This window comes from Nelumbo lutea, chromosome 3 (assembly GCF_056320005.1).
Source record: "Nelumbo lutea isolate HS-2025 chromosome 3, American lotus-T2T, whole genome shotgun sequence".
NCBI classification, from domain to species: domain Eukaryota; kingdom Viridiplantae; phylum Streptophyta; class Magnoliopsida; order Proteales; family Nelumbonaceae; genus Nelumbo; species Nelumbo lutea.
The window spans coordinates 91816583-91840825 of NC_142686.1; the positions used below are offsets into that span (position 1 = coordinate 91816583).

At 38.7% G+C, this 24243-nt stretch overlaps 1 pseudogene; it reads left to right on the forward strand.

The window, feature by feature from the left end:
- The first annotated feature begins 11492 nt into the window (after positions 1-11492).
- Positions 11493-24193, forward strand: LOC148866858 (T-complex protein 1 subunit beta pseudogene; annotated as a pseudogene).
- Positions 24194-24243: the final 50 nt, after the last annotated feature.

A 24243-nucleotide genomic window follows, 5' to 3' on the forward strand; every position in this document is an offset into this window, starting at 1 on the left:
TTGGATAAGACACACGTAACCCTAACGTCCCTAATAGGGGAGGAAAAAACCATATATTACAAGACTACCCTTACATGTTTTAGTTTATCGTTACAAACACTAAACAGGGGTTTATTTGTCTTTTCAACGTGGATATTCTGTGCTTATCAAAACCAGTTTCAATGTTCCAACATCCAACCTCCGTCGTTTGCAAAACCTGACGTCACCAAGGCCCTAACAACTAGGGGAAAGAACCATGCATGACAGAACTACCCTTACATTGTTTTAATTTATGGTTGGAAACAGTGGTTTATTTGTCTTTTCAACATGGATATTCTGTGCTTATCAAATTTCCATAAAGAAGGAACGAGTTATTTGAATGTTCCAACTTCCAACTCCCATCGTCCTTGCTTCGTTGCATGTAAACGTGGCAGTTGACTTGCGTTGTTATTATGAAATGACCTAATTGACCTTGTTTTTGTAAGTGAATTACACGGGATAGGGCCATTGGCCGACACTGGAACAAAATTTTGAATTGCACGTTTATCTTCAACTTTACTCGGGCCATGTGATGGGTGAATGGTGATCTCCTCAAGTAGGGCAAAGGCAAATGGTCAATGTCATAGGGTCTATTTTTATCATAGTAGTCACATGGAATGTGCGTGTTGCACGTGCAATTGACCATAAAGAGAGGGATATAATTGGACTGAAAACATGGTGCCTAGATTGGGCCTTGGAGTCCGAGGAGAGATAAAGATACAAGTATAAGGATTTTCTTTTAAAATTAAAAGTTTTTTTAGGGTAAAATATAAAATCCTATCTTCAGATTTTTCACAATCACAAAAGCCTGAGTCTCCATTTGATTTATAGAAAGATTTGGATGGAATGGGATGGGATAGGAAAGTGTAAAAATTGAAGTTTCCATTGTTTGGTTGTATTGGGATGGGATGGAAAAGTGTAAAAGGGGATAGAAATGGTATTGTTCACCTTCCTCTTCAGACGAACAGAGGCGACGACTACCCCTTCATCTCCCACCTCTCACACTCTCTTTCTCCTCTCTTCGTCTTCTTCCTCATTTCTTCTTCTTCTTCTCGTTTCCGCCTCTCTGTTTCCTCGACCTATACATCAACAACCCATACTTAAACTCATGGATACAAAATTCTTCCACCTCATCTAAATTCAGTCTCATCAATGGTGTCTAGCCTTCCCTCAAACTGTCAACGGCCTGTACTGGCGTGACCCGTGCATCCCCGTTGCCGGCCTCGGACACGATGCACACCGCCCCATTAAACGATGCGCCTGTTCTCTTTTGAGATACATGCAGAACACCAAGAAAGGTTGAGTGTGTCTCTCCTTGTTTCTCAGCTTTGTCGTTTCGTCTAGCTCGGTTGAGTATCCTCGTCTAATAATTATTTGTAGCTTGTCAATGCTCACAAGATTTTTTTCTTCCTTTCTAATCACTTAAGAGGTTTTCTTCAACGTTTGTTGCAATGGAAAATAGAAAGCTAGTTCATATGGACCCACTAGTTGCATTTTGTTTACCTTCTTGCTCCAGAACGCATGCTCCAGTTGAATTTTGGAGATCGAACTTGTTGATATTGATGGGAAATTATTATAATTCTGGCATTTTTTGAGGATTTCAACATGCCTGTATTATTTCCAACTCAGAAAGAAAAAATTGGTGTCCTCATAGTTTATGAGGATTTCAACTTGCTAGAGAAGATGCATATGGTACTCTCAGCGTCAACTTCTCTGGTTTCTGCTAAATTCATTTTGCAAAAACTTTTTGAAATATTGGGTGTGGTCGTTGGCAGATTTCTCTGGTTTACGTTGGTGGTGGCATGCGTTCTGGAGCAAGGACTATGTTGCTGTTAATGCGCGTGGACCTTCGACGTCATCATTTACGAGAGGAGGGAGGGAGGAGGGAAATGAAAACTCAAATTTCCTCAAATTTTTCCACCGGGGTCGCACCAAAACCGTGCCAAAACCGTGCAACCCCGAATCCTTGATTTTGGGATCTGGCATCCTACCTTTTTCTCACCCCATCCCACTCTTTTCCTCAAAACAAATATGAGAAAAGGGAATATTTTTGGAATATTCCCTTTTTCTCACCCCCATTCCACAAAGCAAATGGAGCCTTATGGTTTCATTTTCACAAAAACCTTCCTTATAGTATTGAAAAAACCTATAGTTACCACCCTTTTTTTTATTGTCATGCACACAAAATGTTATTCTAATGCATTAGTGACAATGCACGATCTGGTGATCCCTGTTGGCAGACAGCTTGGATGCCAGACTAAGTAGATCGCCTAGCTGAGCTGCAAGAAGAGAGAGAGAAATCAGTGTGTCAGCAAAGAGTTTTGAGAGAGCTAAAAGGCGAGAGAGCTAGAGAGCTAGTGAACTATGAGAGATAAATCGTGTGTATCTTTTATGAGGAAGGGGTCAATCAAGTTGTCGTGAGACTCACGAAATGCATCCAAGATCTCTGGCCCATATGGTTCGGAGGTGGTTTAACGCTTTGAGGTGGACTCTGCATAAGTGGGTAGTGCTTATCTAGTCACGCTTGAAGCGGGCAAGGTGATAAGTGGCTCTTTCGATGTGGCATAGTGATCAGGTCGGCCCTAATGCTGAGGTCCTTAGCTTGGTCGTGGTGAGGTTGCCACTTGAGTCTTTGCTAGGTCAATAGAGGTAGGTTGCCTCTTCTGTCGACCTAGTCCTGTCAAGATCTTACGCCATTAGGTCAACGGAGGTAGATCACCAACTGAATCTCCATCAGGTTAGCGGGAGGTAGGTCCCCAGCTGGGTCTCTGTTAGGTTGATGAAGGTAGTCATCACTTGAGTCTCTGTTAGGTAGGTGGAGGTAGGTTGCCTCTTCTATCGACCAATTCCTATTGAGATCTTATGCCATTAGGTTGGTGGAGGTAGGTTGCCAACTGGATCTCTGTCAAGTTGGTGGAGGTGTAGATAGGTTGACCACCACGCCATGCAAGTTGCTACCTGGACCTCAGTCTAGTCGGTGAGACCTTTACGGGAGGTCTCCCTTCGTGCGGAGGTCTCAAACTCGGTCCTAAGTTGGTCATCCTGATCCTGATGAGGTGTCTATAGGTTGGCCATGGCGAGGTGGTGATGAAGTTCCCTCAGGGCATGCGAGACGCATCTAACGTGGTTCCAAGTAGGTCTCCATCATTTTGGCTAAGGCAAGTCGTCACTTACGTGATGTTGGGGTGTCATGTGACTATTCTGGGATTGCCACATGGTGCATTGTCACTAGAGGGCCAAATCTGCCCTCATTAGTTGTCCCCCCCCCCCCCCCCCACTCCTAAGTTAAGGTCAAATCGATGAAGGGACTAGTTCACTACACGTCTCTAGCCCAAAGTGATAGTTCAGTTGTTTTTTTTTTCTTTTTTTTTTTTGCGCCAACCCAATTTGCTCGCTTGAGCTAGAAGAGTCTAAGGGCTAAATGCGGCACTAGGCAGAACATCACCATCTTGACCACTAGGTGCAAGAGCGAACTCATCAACACAAGGAAAGGCACAATAGGCACTCCGAGGACATCTGCCGAGCTAGGGATGTAGCCACCGAGGAGTTCCATCATTCACCTAAGTACCTCAAGAGTGGAGTTCGTCATGCCTGCCCTCAAGAAGGGCTTCAAACTATGCCATGCTTCCTTAGGTTGCTCCACTCACAAATTTCTATGTGGTGTCCCACAAGCAAGTCCTCGAGTAGGTAGTTGACAAGGTCAATGCGGAGCCCGAAATCAAAGTGGAGGATAGTGGAGAGGGCAACAAGAATGATACCAATGAGGGTGTTGTCAACAAGGACAAGGACGAAGTTGCATGTTTGAGTGAGCCAACGTGCGCTTAGTGCGGGTTGGTCATCTATTGTCATCGTGTTTCGAATTGGTTGGCTTGAGGGAGCCTTAATGCTAAATGTAGTCTAACTTCCCATTTGTATATCTTTGCTGAAGTGCGTGTATCACGTGTTAGCTCGTCCAAGTCACCAAAGCGGATCTCAATCAAATCGATAGAATTAGGTTGGCCCTTACACCGACCTGACCATGCCGAAATATTAGCAGGCTAATTTGCTCTTAGCACCTTGGCCTGCACACACCTCATCACCTCGATAGGGCTGACCTGTAAGGGTGTCTCCACAGTCTGTTGGTCATCAACTCCCATGGGAGCTGTACAGGGCTAACCAATGGGAGTGGCTTCACAGTTTGTTGGTCGTCAGCTCCCATGGGAACCATACAGGGCTAACCTATGGGGCTGCTCCACAGTCTGTTGAATGTCAACACCCACAGGAACCATGGAGGGCTCAACCTACGAGGGTAGCTCCATAGTCTGTTAGTCCTCAACTCTCACGGAACCATATAGGGATGACCCATAAACACCCATGGGAACCATGGAGGGCTCAACCTACTGGGCAACTACATAGTCTGTTGGCTGCCAACTCTTACAGGAACCATACAGGGCTAACCCTTCAACACCCACAAGAACCATGGAGGGCTCAACCTGTGGGGGCGGCTCCATAGTCAGTTGGCCGTTAACACCCATGGGAACCATGGAGGGCTCAACCTGCAAGGGTGGCTCCATGGTATGTTGGTCGTTAATTCTTATGGGAACCATACAGGGCTTACTTACGAGGCAGCTCCACAGTTTGTTGGCCATCAACACTCATGGGAACCATGAAGGGCCCAACCTATGGAGCGGCTCCACAATTTGTTGGTCGTTAACTCCTACGGGAACCATGGAGGGCTTGCTCTGTGAGGGCGGTCCCACAATCTGCTGCCATCAACTCTTGTTGGGAGCATGGAGGGAACGACCTATGGGGGTGGCTTCACAGTCATGGCTAGGAGATTCTATTTGGGCCGATCATTCTAATTCTGCCCCTTGTGGGGGTTCCTTTGATCCAAACATTGTTGTTGTTTCTTGAGGATTACACTACTTGAAGCTCAAAGAATGGATGAAAACTTAGCTTTTGTGTATTGTGTCTCCACAGATGGCGTCAATTGATAATGTGTAGTCTAGTGATCCCTGTTGGTGGACAGCTTAAGCGCCGAACTGAGTAAGTCTTCTAACTGAGGAAGGGGACACCTTCATATAGGCAAGCTGTTGTGAGGTCACGAAGTGCATCTGGGATCTCCGATCCGTCTGGTTCGGAGGTGCTTTCACACCTAGAGGTTGACTCCGCATAAGCGGGTAGTGCTTATCCAATCACGCCTGAAGTGGGCGGGGTAATAACCGGCTCTTCTGATGTGGTGTCGTGATCCCAAGGAAGTTAGAGACGATAGCTTGTTTAAAGAGGAGTTTTCCCGGCATGTAAAGCAGGTCACCAACTGGGTTCCAGTTAGGTCGGCAGGGTCTCATGGGAGGTTTCCCCTAATGCCAACGTCCCTAGCTCAATCGTGATGAGGTCGCCACTTGTGTCTTCGTTAGGTCTGTAGAGGTAGGTTGCCTCTTCTGTTGACCTAATCCTGTCGAGATCTTATGCCGTCAGGTCAGCAAAGGTAGGTCACCAATTGAGTCTCTGTTAGGTCAACAGAGGTAGGTTGCCAACTGAGTCTCCATCAGGTCGATGGAGGTAGGTTGCTAACTGTGTCTCTATCAGGTCGATGGAGGTAGGTCGCTACCTGGGACTCTATCAGGTTGACGGAGGTAGGTCACCACCTGAGTCTCTGTTAGGTCGACGAAGGTTGGTTGCCAGTTGGGTCTCTATTAGGTCATTGAAGGTAGATCACCAACTAGGTCTCTGTCAAGTCGGCGAAGGTGTAAGCAGGTTGACCACCATGTCATGCAAGTTTCAACTTGGACCTCAGTCGGGTTGGTGAGAGCTCGGTAGGAGGTCTCCATTCGTGCCAAGGTCTCAAGCTCGGTCCTAGGGTGGCCGTCCTGATCTTGACGAGGTGTCTATAGGTTAGCCATGGTGAAGTGGTGACGAAGTGCCCTTAGGGCATGAGAAGTGCATCTGACGTGGTTCTAAGTAGGTATTTGTCATTTTGGCTAAGACAAGTCATCACCTACGTGATGTTGTGGTGTCATGCGACAATTTTGGTATCGCCACATGGTGCGCTTTCACTAGAGGGCCTAATTTGCCTTCATCAATTAGTTTTTTTAAATACTCATTTTACCTTTACATTTACTGGATCCGAGTCATCACCTACGTGCATTGGACTTTCATTTTACTGGATCCGAGTGGGACTTGATCCCTGTTCCAATGTAAAATTTATTTGGGTTAATGTACCTACAAAATACAAAGTGGGGTTGGGTACCCTACGGGTATTTAATTCAATCAACTGATCGAATTTTATCAAATCATGGTTATGTTTATTTAGGGGGCATTTTTTTTCGATTTTGAAAGGGGGGAAATATTCCCATTGACCAAGAATTCCATGTTTTTTTTTTTTCAGATTTATGTGGGGATCAGGGAAAGTTTATTTTCCTAGGTATCACATCTCCTATGTGGGTAAATAACTTTCCCACCTTGGGAGAAAGTTGACAATACTTGAATGGGACAAAAATGCCCCTTATAATAATGGATTTTTATAACTAAAATAATCATTGCCTTATTTACATGGGAAATAAAAGAATGTGGATAAATGCACTTATCTAGGAACTCTTTCCTAGAAAGCACTTACTTGGGGTAAATGCATTTACACAAGTAAATAACTTATCAAAAAGCGAACTAAGCCTTAATTCAATGAATTGATCAATCAGAATTGTACCTACTGGGTTAATTATAAAGCCAAAAAAGTACCAATTCTTGATCCTTCCCTCTTTCAAACTACCTGTTTTCTCCCGGTTTTTCCTTATTCCACATACAAGAACAACCAGATACAACTAGAGGACCAGAATTTCCATATGTCAGTCCTTCAATAAAAAGAAGGGTGTATATTGCAGCCATGACTGGGACCAGCTGAGGCGTTAGCTAACCTGGATTGAGGGTTGTGCTGACATCACTGGGTGTTTCAATGGGACCGGATTTTCAAGTGGGAAAATTTTTTAATGTATTCTTTAAGATTTAGGAAATTTTGTCACCTGATCACACAAACACCCAGTAATTCTATATTCTGAATTTCTGATATTTTGTCACCTGATCACCTCCTCCTCGTCAATCCAAGAAAGTCCATCTTGAAGAACCGAAAAGAAATTCAAGAAAACTAATGCATTCAGCAAGACTGTATGTCTACTGTTTATCCCTCACTCAAGAGTACAAGTTTAGGTTATTTCTAGAACAGCATGGATGTATTCATTGATGAGATGGAGATGGAGACGAAGATGAATATGGAGTAGACTTAAAAGTGGGTTTTCCTTGCCATTAACAGTTTGACATCATAACCATAAATTTAGGAATTTTTAAAAATGTATCAGTCACATGATGTCAAATGTGAATGGAGTGTGACAGAAAGTTAACAGCTAGCAAGGGAGGTTTTAATCAATTGTCAAAAAACTTAGTGGTACTTTAAGACAATATGTAAATAATAAAGGTATAGTTAGTCAATTTCCTAAACCATAGGGATGCTTTAAGAAACTTGCCCTTTTCAAATTAATAGGAAAGAGGGTCCTTGAATTCGGGTTTCTTAAGATAGATATCTCCATATATCTTGATGCCTAAAAAGAAAGTTAGCAACTAGCAATATTAATATATACTACTTTAAAAAGTACAAATAGCCTCAAGGCTATTTCTGGATTTTTTTAAGGACAAAAGTTATTCCTTTATATTTAAATTTATTGATAAAAACTGAGTGCAAATAGGGTAATTGGTTACTGATATTAAATGAATTGTAAATAAGTAATTTTAAGATATTCAATGCATTCAATTACCTCTCATTAAATCCAACATTTAAGGAATTAACTTACATTCACCTTCATAAATCCTCTATTTAAAACATTTTTGTTTCTTCTCATCATTAAGTTCTATTAATTAAATCCATACATAAATTAATAATTCCAATAACAAAAAAACTTATACTTTTAAAATCTACCTAGAAAAAATTGTGTTTTCATCTAAGTGGTGGTAAGAAATTAAAGAATTTTGGGTCAAATGGGCCAATGCATATTGCCACAATTAAATAATAAATTCAAAATAGATAAAATACAAAAGATATAAAAATTAAAAATAGTTAGGAACATTTTAGCATCATATATTTGACATGTTAAACTATAATAAGTATGATGAATAAGAAATGCTTTTATTAATGATGGAAATTGAATGTAAAATTTAAAATTAATTGGATATATATTTTCTCATTAACCCTATATTTAAGATATATTTTTTATCATTAAATTCTACTGATTAAATACACAACATTAATTTTAATAGTATATAAATAAGTATTTTAGAAATTAATTTGAAAACAAAACCATTCTTCCCTCCCGGTGGTGGGTAAGTAATTCAACCAATTGGGGTCAAATGGGTTAATAAATAATGCCATAATTAAATAATAATAAATTAAAATAAATAAAATATATAATACAAAAAAAAAAAGAAATTAGGCATATCTCTAATATTGTATATTCAATATACTAAACAAGACTAAGTATGAAAATGTAAGAAGTATTTTTATTAATGATGAAAATTAAATTCCAAATATAAAGTCAACCTAGAAATGAAATGATGTTATAGTCAAATAATAAAATTTTTAAAAATAGAAAATGCAAAGAATCACAAATATAAAAAATAGAGAAAATTTTGGACATATATCTAATGTTATGTATTTTTAAAAAATAAAATATTGGGTACATATTAAATATTGTACATTCATTATATTGAACAAAATAAGTATAATACATAACAAATAATTCTATCAATGATGGAAATTCAATACAAAATTTAATATCAACCTAGAAATCAAACTATTTTTCCTTTTGGGTGGTGGGTTAGTGGTTTAGGTCAAATGGATTAATCGATGACATGATAGTTAAATAATAATTTTTTTTTAAAAAAATAAAAAATATACAAGTAATCAAAATAATATATTAATTATGTCAAACAAAAATATAAGTGGTATAAGTAAAAATTATTTATATAATGAAGATGAAATATATAATTTAAAATTGATCTGAAAGCAAAGCTATTTTCTTATTTAGATAGTTGGTCTATCAATGGTTCAACTTTTCAAAGAAACTCATGATGTCATAATTGAATAATAAATATTTAAAAAAGATAGAACACAAAAAATGAAAAAAGTGTAGAATTTTGTTAAAAACATTTGAGAACATTTCTAATGTTCTATATTCATAATATTAAATAAAATTAATTGTTAAAATAAAAATTTATGTTGTCACAATTAAATAATAAAATTTAAATATAGATAAAATGTAAAAATTTAGTAATTAAAAAAATGATTTTTTTTAACATCATATGTCCTTCATTTAGAACAATAATAAGTATGATTAATATGAAATGTTTTTATTAATGATGAAAATGGAATACAAAATTTAAAACCAATTGGAAATAAAACTATTTTCCTATACTCTCTCATTAAATCTCATATTTAAGGTATATTCCCTTTTTAAATCCTATATTTAAGATATATATTTTATTGTCATTAAATTTTACTAATTAAATCTAGAACATTAATTTTAATGGTACAAAAATAAATTAAATATTTTGACAATTAATTCAAAAACAAAACTATTTTGTTCCCTCTCGGTGGTGATAAGCAATTCAACCATTTGGGGTCAAATCGGTTAATAAATAATGCCATAATGCCATAATAAAAAATTAAAATAAATAAAATATATAATATAAAAAATGAAATTAGGCATATCTCTAATATTTTTGTATATTCATTATACTAAACAAAAATAAGTATGAAATGTAAGAAGAGTTTTATTAATGATGAAAATGAAATTCCAAATTTAAAATCAACTTAGAAATGAAATGATGTCATAGTCACATAATAATTTTTTTTTAAATAGAAAATTCAGAGAATCACAAAAATAAAAAAAAAAGAGAAATATTTGAACACATATCTAATGTTATATATGTTAATAAAAGATCGGGTACATATTTAATAATATACATTCATTATATTGAACAAAAATAAGTATTATACATAAAAAATAATTTTATTAATGATGGAAATGTAATACAAAATTTAATGTCAACCTAAAAATGAAACTATTTGCCTTTTTGGGTGGTGGGTTAGTTGTTTGGGTCAAATAGATTAATCAATGACATGATAGTTAAATAATAAATCTTTAAGAAATTAAAAAGTACAAGTAATCAAAATAAAATATATAAAAATTATATATTAATTATGTGAAACAAAAATTAAGTGCGATAAGTCAAAATTATTTATATAATGTAGATGAAATATATAATTTAAAAGTAATCCAAAATCAAAGCTATTTTTTATTTGGATGGTGTATTAATGATCCAACTTTTCAAAGAAATTCATGATGCCATAATTGACTAATAAATATTTACAAAATATAGAACACAAAACATGAAAAAGTATAGAATTTTGTCAAAAACATTTGGGAGAATTTCTAATGTTATATATTCATCATATTAAATCAAAAAATTATTAAAATAAAATTATGTTTTATTTATGACAGAAATGGAATAAAAATTTAATAATAATAATAATAATAATAATAATTGTTATTTTAATTTAGGGTAAATTACAAAGGTCCCATATACTTTGTTTTACAACAAAGACCTCCCTTGTACTTTGATGGTGAGACAAAGACCCCCTTCCGTTAGCCTTCCCTTAAAATCCACCATTACAATATTTTTTAATCCCCATACTACCCTTATAATACCTATTTGGAAAGAAACACTATTCATCTTCCCTAACCTCAGGATATACAAACAGTAGCAATGGTAGTTGTTACAGCGGCGGCGGACTTTCGAAGTCCTCTTTCTCTCTCTCTCTCTCCCGGTCTCTCTTCTTCCCCTTCCCCCTTCTCTCCTCTCCTTTCTTCTTCCCGATTTTCTCTATTTTCTGTTCCTTGAAGATGGAGAGAGAGTAACTATTTTCCGTTCCTCTCCAACACCTTGTCTTTCTTCTTTGATAGGGACAATGGTTGTGAAAGCTGTGTTGCTCCCCCAGGTGCATTGGACTAGTACGCATTGAGGTCCTCGCTTGAAGACTTAGTTACTCAGCCACCAATTCCACCACCGCCTCTGAAGGCCATCATCATGGGAGAAATTGATCCCGATGACGGAGTGGTAGGTAACCCTAGTAGGAATTTTTGGTGTTGTTGAAGAGGTGGAGGAGGTAGTTGGGGTTGGGGAGGTGAGATCCTACTTCTACTGCCGTTGTGGTTCTTGTTATGGTAGTAATAACAATTCACCCGTGATTGGGGATCCCCCTTCATCTCTTTCCAGTGGAAGTTCCTGTGACAGTCGCATGTGGCGCATTTTAGGGCCTCTGGGGTCCGTTCCTTGCCACTCGGCATGAATTCGCCAATCTTTTGACCCTCCCCTGCCATAAATTGGCACTGCCCAATAACTTTCCATTTCTGACCTGTTAAAATTGTAGTCATAAATAATGCCTTCAACCAAAATGCATAAAAATTGCTAAGATTTTGGTAGCAAACACTACAATGGGCACTAACAAAGTAAAGATCTATGGGGCACATGTTCTGGTTGATTCTATGTCACGGGTTGCACAGATTGAAGGGGCAGAAAAAGAGAAAATGAAAGGGAAGGTGCAGAAGATTATAGCGCATTGGATCAATTGCTTTGTGAATAGACATTTGATTTACAATTTCCCTAAGGAACTATTTGCAGATGTGGGAATTTTGGCGACTGAGCATGCTGATTTTGATGGAATTGAGTGTCTTGCTTTGGTAACTGGTGGTGAGATTGCATCAACCTTTGATAATTCAGAGTCGATTAAGCTTGGGCACTGTAAGCTCATTTAGGACATCATGATTGATGAAGACAAATTAATTCACTTCTCTGGGGTTGAAATGGGTCAAGCTTGAACCTAGTATTAAGAGGTGCTAGTTTTCATGTGCTTGATGAGGCTGAAAGATCTCTACATGATGCCCTGTGTGTACTCTCTCAAACTATTGTCGACAACAGAGTTTTACTTGGAGGAGGGTAGCACCTGAGATGGTGATGGCAAAGGAAGTTGATGAATTGGCCCGCAGGACTCCAGGAAAGAAGTCTCATGCAATTGAGGCATTCTCACGGGCCTTACAGGCCATCCCTACAACTATTGCAGTTAATACAGGTTTGGACAGTGCGGAATTGATTTCTCAGCTTCGTGCAGAGCATCACAAGGAGGGGTGTACTGCTGGAATCGACATCCTCTCAAGGGCAGTAGGAGACATGGAAAAACTTGGAATCTCAGAGTCATTCAAAGTCAAACAGGCTGTGCTACTTTCTGCAACTGAAGCTGCAAAGATGATACTCAGAGTTGATGAAATCATCACTTGTGCCCCATGGAAAAGAGGAGACAGAATTTCGGAGAGTTGGGATAGAGAAAGAATGAGAGAGGATGGTGACGGAGGGGAAAAGAAGAGAAGAAAGGGAAAACAATAGGTTAAATAGGTTTTAAGAGAAAAAAGGGCAAAAAAAAAAAATAGAAAATAGAAGAAGTTTAGTGGGGTATTTTGGTAATTTAACGCATTCTGTTATCCGACTTAATGGTCAAAGGGGGTCTTTGTTGCAAAACAAAGTACATGGGGGTTTTGTCACAAACCCCATAGTACAGGGGGGTCTTTATAATTTACCCTATAATTTAAGATTTTTACACGTGCAATACATATGCATATTTACTACAAGCATTTAAAATTATTTTTAATAATGTTAATTATTCTTTTTATAAATTTTCAATTTCCATCATAACTATGATATATCTAAAATTCGAATAATTAATATAAAGAAAAATTTCTTATGTACAATGCACGTGCTTAGTTACTAGTGCTCTATTAAGTACAAATACCAAATGGGTCTCAATATTCAATGTAAAGAATCAACAAGTTAAACTAGTAAGCCATGTTCTAACATGATCTCCTTGCTGACACCATGGCTGTAGTCATGTGATAAAGGATTAAGAAGTTAAACTAATAAGCCATGTTTTCTCCTGTATAAATATGGCATAAGTCTGCCTAAAGAGATACATGATTCTCGGTCACACATGGTATTACTTTTTAGGTAACAATTCCTGTATTCTTAAGCAAGCTTATAACAATTCCTGTATCATATACATCACATATGATAAAGGAACATTATTTATCAAAAGATGCGCTACACACTGTTTATATAAAATGTTAAGTAAACACATTGTTTTGTCAAATAATAAACATGTGATTATAAGATATGTTGAACATAGAGATATAAACCACCTCATTGATTAGTGGATAATAAGTAAAATTTTAAGATAGAAAATCCAAAATGATGCTACTACATGTCACCTGCATATAAGTTGTAGTCATTCTATTAACTATCATTAGCTTTCTTAAATGTTAACCAAAACTTCCCCGTGCCACCATTCCTTAGAGACCACCACTAGAAGAGACAAAGAAAACTGGTATTTTTGTAACGAAAAGTTCCTTCTTAGGCATAAATGTAAGAACTAAGAAGCTGTTTTACACTAAGGCTGAATAATATGGGGAAGAAGAAGCCTTCAACACTTCCTCAAATTAAGGCTTGAAGATACAGGGAAACAAATCCTAGAATATTGTATGTAAAAATAAAACAGCCTTAAAGCCTTCAACACTTGAAGAACTAGCTTCCTATTTACGACAAATGCAATACACAAGGCAGCCCACTTATCTATTTGCGCTCATAATAAATCTGTTCTCAAATTCCTTGGTTTATCCTGTACAGCATTAAATTTAGGTTCCTATCTTCTTAGAACTGCAAAGGTTAGACCCTGTAGATAGCAGCAGCAGTTTACACATGACACCTGGTTCGGATGTCTCCCAACAATGCATATCCTTGCAAATGATTGAACATCACCTCATAAAACAAACAATCTTGGAAAAACTTGGAAAGATTAATAAAAGAAATTCCAAATAGAAATGAGATTTTTATAGGATGGAGCCTAAATGGGCATGTGGTATAAACAAGTGCAAGATATGATATGGTACATGGAGGATTTTGACTTTGGGAGAGGTATAAAACATGAGATACAATTTTAAAATTTGTATATACAATATGACTAAAGTACATACATATTTGAAAAATAAAAATAATCGCTTAATAGCATTTAAAAGAAAAGAACCTCCTAAAAGAGTTTGAGAGAGTGGGAGAGTTGGTTTTGAGAGTCTGAGAAAGACGTGTGGCTTGAAACATTTGGTTTCCCAAATGTGTCATTGAGGTGGAAACATCTCTCACATTTATACATGTCTCATGAGACGTACATTATCTCATATCTTGCTAAAAAATGAAATGAGGGGAGAGATGCCTAGATTTATAATCAAGGTAGTTTTAAGAGGGAAGATATTTTAGTAATTGGAATGGGAAAGGAGAGCAATGGGGAAAGAGGAGTGTTGACTTGGCTTAATGGGTAATGGAGAAAGGAGAGAGAGTTAAGGAGGAAGCAAGAAAGGGGGAGGGGAAAAGCATGATTGGTTCAATGCCCAATTAGGTGGCTTTAAAAAATGAGAAAATTCATAAAAGGAGAAATTTAGAATGAGGATTTTGGAGCAAATTTTGAAAGAGAGTAAGGGTGACACGTGGATTTCCTTGCTATATATATGTAGTATAGATTTTAATATTTTAACATTAATTATTAATATATTAGTAAATTACTTTTCATTGATTATTTATTTTAGTTAAATTATTAATAATAAAATAATTATTTAATTATTCATTAATTAGTAATTAATTAATTATTAAATATTGTGTTGTTAATTTATTAGTTTATACTTTTTAATAAAATTTTTATTTTATTAATACTTATGACTTAATTAATAGTTTCACTATTTTATTATAAAATATTAATTAATTATTAAATTATTTTATTAATATGTTATTAGATAATTAATAATTTATTAATGGGTCATGGATCTACATTAACTCTTAAAAATACTTTAAGGAAGGTTATTTTTTTATCTCCATTCCCACTTGTTTCCCACCAAAATGGTGGGATTCCACAGAACCACATCCCAATATTTGGGATTTATAATCCCACATTTTCCCCATCCCATCTCATGACATCCAAGAAACCAAATATGGAAAGGGAATAATATTTTAGAATGTTCCATATTTTCCCTTCCCATCCCACAAACTAAATAGGGCCTAAGGTAAAAAAGTTGCAACTACATTTTACTTGAATTAGTCAAATAAATAAGAGGCAAGTTAAAATGCATACATAACGCTAACATGGTAGCTTTTCTTAAAATAATGGCTCAAATGCTAAACAACCATTTTAGTTGACTTAGAGAGAGAGAGAGAGAGAGAGAGAGGTGTAGTGGCTCTAGGTAGCAATACTTGCAGGTTATTACATCCATCTCCATGATGATAAGGATGTGAAAATGATCAAATTGAAGATAAGGATCTTATGGTGAGTGAGCGTCATTGATTCTGATAGGAAAATGTGGAAAGAAAGTGCTATTTGATATTTGGTGCCTTCTACCTCTTGGAGGCCCAAATCAAAGTGCTATTTGATTCTGACAGGATTGTTTGGACGCCCAAATCTAATGTCAATTTTACTATGAAAGTTGCATATGATAAAATCTTCTTGACTAATTGTTATAATCTCACTCCTAATTAACTGCTGATTTTTTTTTTTTTTTCCAAGAATCGGTGTTCCCCAAAACTAAAAATGTTTATGTTCTTTCTTCTCACCAATAAGCTCCCTTCGAATATGAATTTAATCAGTAGGGGCATCAACATTGATGGTGCTTGTGCTGTGGATCACATTTTTAAAGATTGCTCCTATGCCAGACAATTGTGGAGTATTCTTGACTCCAACATTGATGTGCAAATTATGGAATTATAAAGATGGAGTAGATGGCATTGATGTGCATTACTTCCTCAAAAATAGTGTGATAGTTCTGTGTTTTTTATGGAAGAATAGAAATGATAGTGTTTAACAATAATCTCCCATTCTTATTCAGAGAGTGCTAAATTTTTTGTGGACCTTAAAACCAAGGGTGAGCATTGTTTGATTAAAACTAAAAAACCTAACTGAAAATTTAAATTTTGGTTTTCAGGTTTGGAAATTCGATTAATCAAAAAAATCAAATTAACCAAATTTTATTATCTATATATAATGCGTATATAATATCTATAATATATTAAATTATATTGGTTTTAAAAATTCGTTCTATTCAGTTCTGGTGAGGCCAAAAATGGTCCCACTAATAGATGAAGCACAAAATCGGTTCACTCCCTCTGATCTGATGAGGTGGCTCGGATCGGATTTAGCCTATGGTGCGAGTACAGCTACAGTGCCGAGCTATGATGACAAGCTGGGGGTCCGAGCTAAGAGCTGAAAAGGAAGAGAGGTTAGAGTGCCTAGGTATCTTTTTACCCACGGGGACACTCCGATACTTAAGTTAATGAATGATCCTTTGTGTGAGAGAATATGAGAGAGTGAGAGTTTATGTGTGCATACCTTTTGGAGTGGTCCTGAGGTCCTTTTATATCTACTTAAGGTTTAGATGCTGTCTGGTAATATCTCTGAGCCTTGTACGGAGCTGTTTCCTAAATCCTGGGGTGTACTGGTCAGTTATTTGCTAGATCCATGCGGCGGTTACAGGTTGCCTGCTAGTCTAGGGGTGGTCAACTCGATGGACTGTTCTTCTGTGTTGTGGTTATAGCGCTTGCACGGGCATTGTTTGGGGGCTGTTTCGGGCGAGTTGGTGGCTGACAGAGGGTCGAGATCACCCTAGCTCGGCCGTGTATCTAATGTTGACTACCACATGCTACTCCAGCGAGCTGTTCTGTTGTGTTGGACATTGTCGGCCGAGCTCGCTCTAGCTTGGCTTCGTACCTGATATTCACTGCTATATGTCGAGCCGGTGAACTATCTTGCTAAGTGGGACGTTGTGCCACTGACAGTATCCATGTGTCCATCATCAAGTGGGTTGACCAAAATGCCCCTCATCAATAGCCCCCCACTCTCGAATTTGTTATTTAGTAGACGAAAAGAGTAGGGGTTTGTTGTTTTTATTGGGTGATCTAGGTTTATCTCTTTTCTGTCTACAGGTTCGATTGGTCTGGTTTAGTTTTATTTGATATGGCGCTTATAGTGAGTCTCACTTTGGCGGGCTTTTGAATTTTGAACAGTGCGCACCTCCTTCAATTTCCATGATTGGCACAAAAATGCTCGTGTTTTTCAAATTTTGCGCTTGGCGTGCTGTCAGATTCGGCGTGCATTTTAGTTGTCAGTCGTAGGCACTGCTAAAATATGGGAGATGTGCTCCTGTCTCTTTCAAACTTGGGTGGTTAATTCTTCTAGGTGAGGTTTTAAATAAGAGGGGCCCTCAAGGTCCCCACTTTGTCTTTGGACTTTTTCGAGTAAGGTAAGGGTTTGGAGTTTCTTGTTGAGGCAAGCTCTATTTCTCGTGGGTGGGTTGTGTTTTTCTTCTTTTGGTCTGATGGTGGTTGTTTCCAAGTCCTTTCCAGCATCTCCTCCGGTGAGTATTTCACTTCCAACATGTCGCATAGTTCTGCAGAGGGTAGGGTTCATTGTAGCGGGTTAGGGGAGGAGTCTAGCTCCTCCGATGAAAATTCCTTTGAGGTTTTCCATGATGGGGCGATGGTGAGTAGGCGGGAGGAGGTCGAGGCTGTGACAACTTCCTTTGGGGAACTGAGTTGTCAGGGGATGAGGTGGTAGATCTGTGTCATAGATACGAGATCCTAGATGAGTACCAATGGATTATGCTTGGTCTTTGTCGTTATCCTTGGGAGCATGGTACGGAGGGTTTATGTGTCTATGAAGAGTCTTTGACAGCTGACTTTCATTTTCCCCTTCATCCCTTCATCATTGTTGTCCTAATGCGCTATTGGGTGTCCCTGGGCCAGCTCGCCCCCAACGGGGTTAGGATGTTGGTTGGGTTAATCAGTTTGTTTCATCATCGTGGTTTCCCCCTGAGCATTGAGGCCTTCTCGACTTTGGTGCATATGAAGCGAGTTTCGAGTCCCTTCTATTTTTATCTCCCTTTTCGTAGTGGGAAGAAAATGTTTAACTTCCCAAATAAAGTTAGGAATTGGAGGAATTATTTCTTTTTTCTTGAGAAGGTAGGTGGTTGGGGCTGTAGTACCGCTTTGTACAGCTATCCTCAAAATGTTTCTGAGTGCAAGGATGACAAGTTGTGGGCTGCTATTCAACGGCTCATCCAAGAACGTGTTAAAATTGAGGATTTTCTGGTCGAGCCAATGCTTGTGTAAGCGGGCCTGATCCGGATAGGTGGGTCAGGTGCCTGGCCACTTATTGTGCATTCAGTTCAGGGCTTGTCTGTTTAGACTTTCCCCTTGTTTTGATAATTGGTGTTTTTTCACTTTTCCAGGTATGGCGAGCTTGGTCTCCATGATGTCTGCTAAGCGGAGATCTGCCTGCAAGAAGCGTCGAGGTGAGTGTAGGCTGTCGCAGGGTGCTTCTTGTTTCGAGATCCCCCCCCATTGTTGACCTAGAAGGTGAGGGGGACCTGATGCTTGCTGAGCCGGATTCTACTGCCCGCCAAGCTATTTTTTGGTATGGGTGACCTACCTGAATCCTTGTTCGTGCGAAGTATCATCATAAATTGTTTATGTTTTAGGCTTGAGGAACTTTTTTCCCTTCAAGTGTCTCAAGCTCATATGCGTTTCCACCAAAAACTTTAGAAACCCTATAGGGTCCTTCCCAGTTTGGACCGAGCTTCCCTACTCCAGGCTCAGGTACCATGATTTTCCCGAGTACTAGGTTGTCGATCCTGAAATTTTGTTTCTTGACTCTAGCATTATAGTATTGCGCAACATGTTGGTACGCTGTAGTCCGAATGTAGGTGAGTTCTCTTGTTTGTTCTAGTAGGTCAAAGTTAGCTCGCAGCTCTTCCCCATTTGTTCCTTCAGCATATGCTTCAGATCGCAGGGTTGGAATTTCTAATTCTGTTGGTATTATGGCTTCGGTCCCATAAGTCAGGTTAAAGGGTGTTTCACCGGTTTCCATTTTGACAGTGGACCTATAGGCCCATAGCACATTGGGTAGCTTGTCTACCCATAGTCCTTTGGCTCGAGATAATCGAGATTTGAGTCCTCGTAATATTGCACTGTTGGTAACTTCGGCTTGCTCATTAGCTTGGGGGGTGCTACTGATGTAAATCTTTGTTCTATTCCCATTTGTTTGCACCAATCTTGAAATTTAATGTCTTCAAACTATTTACCATTGTCGAGTATTAGCACTCTTAACAGGCCAAACCTGCACACTATGTTTTGCCAGAAAAAATTTTGGACGTTGCGAGTTGTTATTGTCATTAGTGAAATAATCCAAAACTACTACCAAAAACTTTTTTGTCCCTTGGCCGATGGGAAGGGCCCCAATAGATCTATGCCCCACTATGCAAATGGCCATGGGCTGGTCAAGTATCTCAGGTCGGCAAGGGGTTGGTGTAGGATGTTCGCATGCCGTTGGTATTAATCACAGCGTTGGACCAGCTCGACTGCGTCTGCTTCCATGGTGGGCCAGTAGTATCTTGTCGTAGGGCTTTTTGGGCAAGGCCCTTGCCCCCTTGGTGTCCTCCACAGAGGTCCTTGTGGATTTTTTGTAAAACTTGATTTGCCTCATCTTGCCTTAGGCATTGTAAGTAGTGTATCGTGAAGGATCTTCTGTAGAAAAGCTCACTTACTATCACATAGCGAGTTGCGTGTCACTCTACCAGGTGAGCTACATTTCTTTCTGATGGTAGTGCATCGTGTTTCAGGTAATTGTAGAGTGGGTCAATCCAACTTGGCCCAACGGTAGTGATATTGGTGAACTTCTCACTCACTTTTTCTATCAAGGGTTGTGATAGTTCTTCGATGTAGATGGTTCGTTTTGTCAAATCCAACATGCCCACTAATTAGGAGAGGGCATTAGCCTCTGTATTCTTTGATCTCGGGATTTCTTGGAGATACCATGACTTGAAAATTGGTAGTTCTTTGACTTTGACAAGGTATGCCACCATGGAGGAGTCTCGAGCCTCATAATTCCCATTTACTTGGTTTACAACGAGCTGTGAGTCGCTGCATATCAACACGTATTTGGTTGTGACTTCTTTTACTAATGCTAATCCTGCTAATAGGGCTTCGTATTCCACTTTGTTATTTGATGCTCAGAATAGAAACTAGAGCACATTTTCCAGCTTTGTTCTGCAGGGTCTGTATGTATTAACCCAGCTCCGCTTCCGCCCTGATGAGACAAGCTATCCACGTGAAGTATCCAAGGCTCCTCGTCCCAGCTTGCTTTCTCACAAGGTGGGGGTGCCATGCTGGATAAGGCGTTTGTTATTAGCACCATCTGCCCAGGCAATGGTGAGCTGAAGGTACACTCGACAATAAAATCTACTAGGACCTACGCTTTTATCGCTGTGCATGGCTCAAAATGGATATTATATTCACTAAGCTCGATTGCCCATTTGATGAGTCTTCTCGAGATCTCAGGCTTTAGGAGAATTTGCTTCAATGGTTGGTCCATTAGCACCACTATGGAGTGTGCTTGGAAGTAGGGTTCCAGCTTTCGGGCGGTTAATACCAAAGAAAAGGTGAGCTTCTCAATGCTTGGATACCTTGTTTTGGCGGCCTGGAGTACTTTGCTAACATAATAAACGGGTAGTTGTGTCTTGTCTACCTCTCTAACAAGGACTGAGCTTACTAATTCATTACTTGCAGAGAGGTAGAGTTTGAGCTCATCTCCCATCTCTGGTCTAATCAGCAGAGGGGGTGAGCTGAGGTATTGCTTCTATTAATCAAAGGCGAGCTGACATTCTTCTGTCCACTCGAAGTCTTGGTTCTTTTTTATGGCCTTAAAGAAGGGGAGACACCTCCCAACTGATTTGGACATAAACCGGTTCAGGGCAGCTATTCACCCCGTTAGTCTTTGGGTTTCCTTCACCGTCTTGGGTGATCTCATATCTAAGATCACTTGGATTTTTTCTAGGTTGGCATCTATGCCTCGCTAGCTGACGATGTAGCCCAGGAATTTTCTTGAGGTCTCACCAAAAGCACACTTGTTTGGGTTTAATTTTACGTTGTGCTTTAGCAAAACTTCAAATACAAGATTTAAATCAGAAACCAATTCTTTTGAAAACAAAATCTTTATAACCATATCATCCACATAGAACTCTACTTTATTACCAATTAACTTGGAAGAAACACAATTCAATAATCATTGGTAGGTCACTCTAGCATTCTTTAAACCGAATGACATGACCTTGTAACAGTATAGGCTTGTCTCAGTAGTAAATGCGGTATTCTCCTAATCTTCAAGGTCCATCAGGATCTGATTGTATCCCGAATAGGCATCCATGAAGCTGAGCAGTTCGAATCCTGAGGTCGTGCCCACCAAGTGGTCTATGTTGTGTAAGGGGAAGCTGCTTTTGGGTAGGCGTGGTTTAGGTCCATAAAATTTATACACATCCGCCACTTGCCGTTTGCTTTTTTCACTAAGACTGGGTTCGCTACCTAGCTCGGGTACTATACCTCTTCTATGAAGTTTGCAGCTAACAGCTTCCCTACTTCTTCATTTACTACATCCCACCTTTTCGAGGCAAGGTTTCATTTCCTTTGCCGGACTTGTTTAATTGTAGGGTACACATTAAGTTTATGAGTTATTAGTTTAGGGTGAATTCTAGGCATTTTAGTTGTTGACCAAGTGAAAATATCTAATTTTTTTAATAAAAAACTTACCAATTCGGATCACTGGGGATCTTTTAGGTGAACTCCTATGTGTAGCACTTTGTCTGGATCGGTTTTAGAGACTTGTATTGCTACTGTGTCTTCAGTCGGGTGAGCTGTTTCCTTAATGTTTTCTGGTGGTGGGTCTAGGTCGATGTCGACTATCATCTTCCCTTTAGCTTTCAATGAGACCACGTATCACTTCTGAGATTCTAGCTGATCACCATGTAGCACTCCTACCCTGGTGTCTGTTGGAAATTTTAATGCTAAGTAGTATGTGGATACTATAGCTCGCAATGCATCTAGAATTGGTCTGTCCCAAGATCACATTATAAGGTGATGATGCTGCTACTACTAAAAATTCATGTTCTAGGCAAAATGTGTAGGTTGGGGAGCCGGCTTCAATTGGTAACCTAACCTTACCAATTGGGCAAACTACTTCCCCGCTGAATCCTACCAGAGGTATATTAGTAGGTTGCAGGTCGGCTTTACTTTACTCCATTTTCTTAAAGGCCTTAGTGACGGGTTTGTCGAAGCCCTCAAAATTATTACTAGTCCCACAATAAAATATTTGCAGTAAAAGTGGTTCTAGGTCGAATCCCACAGGGAGCAAATCAGTAATTTCTTAGCTGAATGGATAAAGTAATTGTGTGGGAAAATTAAATAACTAAAATTAAAAGAATAACAAACTAAGAAAACAAGAGAAAATCAGTCTTACCGAATTCTGGTTCAAGGGTTCGGGTTGAATCGATTGGCCATCGATCCTAGGTACAATTCAGCATTCTTGCAATTCAAGCATTTAACCTTAGATTTATTAGGATAGCCATAATAAACCTTGTGTTTTCCTAATTCAGTTGAACAAACCCAGCATTCGATCAACACTTATCACCACTCAACTGGGTACGATAGCGTTCCATGTTAAACAATGATAGCATTAAGATTTGTGAAAACAGTTAAACCAAAATAACAATAATTGAGATAGCTGCAATTACTGAATTTTGTTCCATCGATTCTTTTAGGTTGAACCATGTTAAAACATTGGTCAAAGGCTGTCACGAACAATTGACCCAAAAAGATATCAACCTAATTGCTACTTGTACCATTATTCGTGACAATTACGGATCACCGAAATCATGGATAGCAGTAGGAAAATCAACATTAATTCAGTTTGTCAGACTAATTAACATTAACATCCAATAAAAATGTGCACAAGAACCAATGAATACTTGAATTAAAAAGAAAGAAAACAAAGTAACTACAGAACCTCACAATGACACAATCGAACCTCCCCCCTTGAACCAGAAAAAGAAGCTTAGCTACTCATGATCTGCACAATCTCCATGCTTTGCTTCTCCATAGCCGAACTACCTTCTTGCTTCTTGGTCTTCTTGATGATCTCTTGGATCTTGGAATGAGTGATTGCTAGAGCTGGTTCGCCCCCCTCTTTATATAGCCAAAGGAGATGGCTGTTTTCCAACTCCTTCTAGGAGATCATCTTATCCTTAGGGAGTTTTGATCTTATCTTGAACTAATCCTATCCTATCTCTTATCTAATGCTCTAATCTCAATCTTCTTATCTCTCTAGGATTACATTCAAGAATTTAGATCTGATAAAACTCTCTCCTTGGAGATTACATTCGAAATTCGGACTCTTAACTCTTGAATTCGAGTTGGGTTGCTTCAGCTACTTCTGCGAGTTGGGCTTAAGTTGTGAAATGGGCCTGGCTGCGAACTTGCTCCGACTTTGGGTTCGTTTTCGTACTCGATGCGGGCCGAATCTGTCAAAACCCAAAACATAAAAGTTGTGGGCCTTCATTTCTTCTTTCTAATGCTTCTTGAATTGTCCAATTCGGTGTCCGGAATTGAGAGTTAGGCCCAGATTACTGACTGTCGCCGAAACTGTGCAAAATCACCCGATTTGTCCTGTTTTCTTCCAATTGCCTTCTTTATTGCCCTAAATCGAAATACAAGAGTAATGAGTTCATTTAAGTGATAAATAAATATAAAAGAGTGAATATTAGAGGATAAAAATAGGGTTCTTTTTGGTCTCATCACAGCCAATAAGATGTCAGCCAAACTACCTGAATCTACCAAAATCTTTTTTACCTTGAAATCATTGATTAGCAATTTTTCCACTAGTGCATCATCATGAGGGTATTGGATCCCCCGCATGTCATTGTCTGTAAAATAAAAGACCTCTTCTATTCTAGGACGTTTGTGGGGCTGGTCATTCTACTATTCCAGCTCGTGTACCACATTTTTCCCAGTAGATGAGGTGCATCTTGCTATAATGAAGCCCCCTGTGATTATGTTGATTGTTCCTCTAACCTACTTCTTTGGGGCTTCTGGGGTTCTAGTTGGTGGTTCCTGCTGCCTGCTGTTCTGCGGTGCTTCCTTATTGGGTTCTGTTCCTTGGATTTGCTCGTCCTTGATGAAGCGTTTCAAGTAGCCTCGTTTGATAAGGTCCTCGAGTTCAATTTTTAGGTTCCAACAGTTCTT